Here is a 3331-nt window from a genome sequence, read left to right on the forward strand (position 1 = left end):
TATAACTACTGAACCCCTTGTTGGATTGGTCTGAAAATGTGCTTCATCATTTGTTTATACCAAACCCCCCAAAAACTCAAACCACCTGCTGTCTATTAACACATCAATGATCATAATCATCTGTTGCAAACATCCCTCTAGTTAGGATATAATTTTAGGATTTTAGGATGCTCATAAAGACTCCCCAAATGCAAACACAAAGAGAGAAACCAGTTTAAAAAAAAAAAAATTAATCCTAAAATAATCCTTCATTTATTTCGAACCACGCTGGACTTTTTATACAAACCACAGTTTGGGAGCTACAGCTGCTATAACCATAGAGTTGAGGAAAATTTCATTTGGGAAAGGACTGGGATAGGTCAAATGTTGTACGTGAATGTAAGAGTACAAGTGACAAGCACAAAGATTTCTGAAATACTTTAGAGTAAGAGACCGTGAAGTGATTCCCTTTGTTACAAACAGATTGCCGATGGTGATGTATGTGATGAAGACATTGCTGCTGTTCCTGATCTGATCCTGTCCAGAAGAAATGTAATAGACAAATTACAAGGAGAATAAAAAATGTATGGTATTCGCTTTTCTGTTGAATTGTTCTTTACTGTGACTTCCTCCACAAACCAACAGTTTTCTGTGGATTGGTGTTAATGTAGCAGCAGCAGCAGCACCCCTGCTGCGGTTTTGTGCAGAATGAACAATTTAGACTCAGGCTAGTAAAAACTTCCCCACAGTGTGAAAATAGACAAGTTCACAACAGACCTGTTCAAAGACATGTAGACTGCTCTGTTTAGATCATTATTTTCTTGTATTGTCATTTAGAATATTAAATGTTAAAGTAGCTAACCATGATAATAGCATAACCAAGTATAGTAAAGGAAAAAACACAGTGAAGTATGACATAGGATAAGCATGACGAAAGCATAGTAAACTGGAAATTGGAAACCAGGGCATTTAGAGCGCCAGCCCTTTAGGAATGTAATTGACTAGGTGTCTCCAGCTAAAAAGTTTTGCATCACCTAAAATTTTACAACTGAGACATAATGAAAAAAAACAACTTTATGAACATCATGTAATCAAAGAAACTAAAAAATGATATCGAAAAAGTCTACCGGAAGCCATAATAGTATTTCATGTTAGATTTCGAAATGTCTTTTTTTTTTCAATTTTTGTCAGTTTTTCGTTAACTATATGGAAAACTACAAAGTGGTTCAGTATGTAATTCAATATGGTGATGCAAACCTTTTGGCCGTAGCTGCATAGCATCCAAAGAAGACTTCCAGAAATACCTACAGCCTTTTTAAAGTTTGAAAATATAGTGTCCATTTACAAATCAGAAAGAAAAAAAAGAGTTTGGAAAATACTCTATTGAGTGGTGTCAGTTTCTTGGATGAAAAAATGGTTTCTGGAAAAAGCTATGTACATTTCAGTGGAAAAATTTATAAGCTGCAAGTGCAGTTCCATGCAGAAGGAGGTGCATTATACAGACTACCTTCTCCAATAATAGTTCATTCAATTCAGTTCATGTTCACAAATTTGGGGCGTGGGATACAGCACGATTTTAATCTGAGTACTAGGTGGCAAGTTATAAACAGATGTTGTATTAGTAAATACCATACTGATGGCTGTGGATGATTGATGCGCCGCAGGGGTACAAGCCACCCTACTTCACTTCTGCCTTGTACCCCACCTTGCATTTAATTATTAATAAAGTGTTTTAGATAAACAAGTTGTAAAACATAGTAACAACCTTGCTTTACAAATACTTGTTTGTTTGTTCTTTTGCTGTGACATTTGTACTGCAGGGTGTTTTGAATAAATATTTTAAGAAGTTAATCATAAAGTACATTTCATTTGTAGTTTACATTTTTCAGTTGAATAATATCATTACAGCAATAAGATAAAAATAAGGAGGTAGTGTGGTCCAGTGGTTAAGGTCTAGGGCTTGTAACCAGAAGGTCACTGATTTAAATCCCACTGACTGACTCCCTCTGTGACCTTAAGCAAGTCACTTAACCTCCTTGCACTCCATCCTGCGGATGAGATGTTAAATCAGTGTCCTATTGTAAGTGACTCTGCATATAATGCACAGTTCACAGCCTACCTCTGTAAAACGCTCTGTGATGGTGGTCCACTAGAAAAGGCACCATATAAAGATATTATTATTATAAAATGTACAGTCTATGGCCCTGGTATTCAATATGTGTGCCAAATGTGGCTTGCAATGACCTTATAAGTGTTTTAACAGATAGTTCATATCCAAATTGCTTGTCTGCAAACACATGATAATTATTGAGTAGATAGGGGTATTGCCAAAGTTTTTATTAAAACTAATTACCATACATCGTGGTACTCTCTGACTCCCTAAGATAATACATCGGTCCCATTTTATGAAATGTAATTTCTAAAGCAGAGCTTTCCAAGTCCTGGGGACCCCTGTGTCTTCTGGTTTTCCTTCCAACTGAGCTCTCAATTACTTAACTGAACCCTTAATTGGACTATTAATTTGCTTAATTAGACATTTTTAATTTTTCTCAGCTCCTAAAAAGTTGCAGCGTTCAAGTTACTTATAAAATGTTATAGCTAGCTTGAAATCGGCAACTGTTAAAGAGCTGAAAAAATAAGTAAAAAGGTCTAATTAAGCAAATTATCAGTTCAATTTTGGGTCTCGTTAAGTAATTGAGAGCTTAGTTGGAATGAAAACAAGAACACATGGGGTCCCCAGGACCAGGGTTGGGAAGCTCTGTCCTAAAAGAAGCCTGTTGAGAAATCAAGCTGGGTATAACTGGTTTATGATGTTTGTCACTTCAACATTCTTATGGATTTATGTATTTTGTATTTTGTACTACACAGAGCCTGTGATTGCTGGTTCCAGGCACGTCATGATGAGTAACTGGATGCCTTGTCGACTTGCTCTTCTAAAAGTGATTATTCCATACTCCGAAGTTGCTATGTGATTAATCAGCTTCATATACTTCTGTTTTGGGCTTATTTTCATAAAAATGCATAATAATAATTTTATTATGATTCCCTAAAAGTATGCTCCTTATTACAATTTACAGTATACACACAGAGGTAATTTAACATCATTTTAGAATGCTTGTCAAGTTAACCCACTTTATCTCTACAGCATACAGTTATGTAGCATCCATCTGTAGAATGACTTGAAGTCAGTATTTGCTAGATTGTAACAAAGTGGGAAGAAAAAAAAAACTCACCTTAGGAACGCCTCGGCTTGATGTCACAAAGAATGTGAGCTGGATGTGAGCTGGATTTGAGAAGTCCGGGGACAATATTTAAGGAGGTGCAACTGCCCTCGCCTCACAAAATAAAGGAA

Source organism: Polyodon spathula, chromosome 17 (assembly GCF_017654505.1).
Source record: "Polyodon spathula isolate WHYD16114869_AA chromosome 17, ASM1765450v1, whole genome shotgun sequence".
NCBI lineage: Eukaryota > Metazoa > Chordata > Actinopteri > Acipenseriformes > Polyodontidae > Polyodon > Polyodon spathula.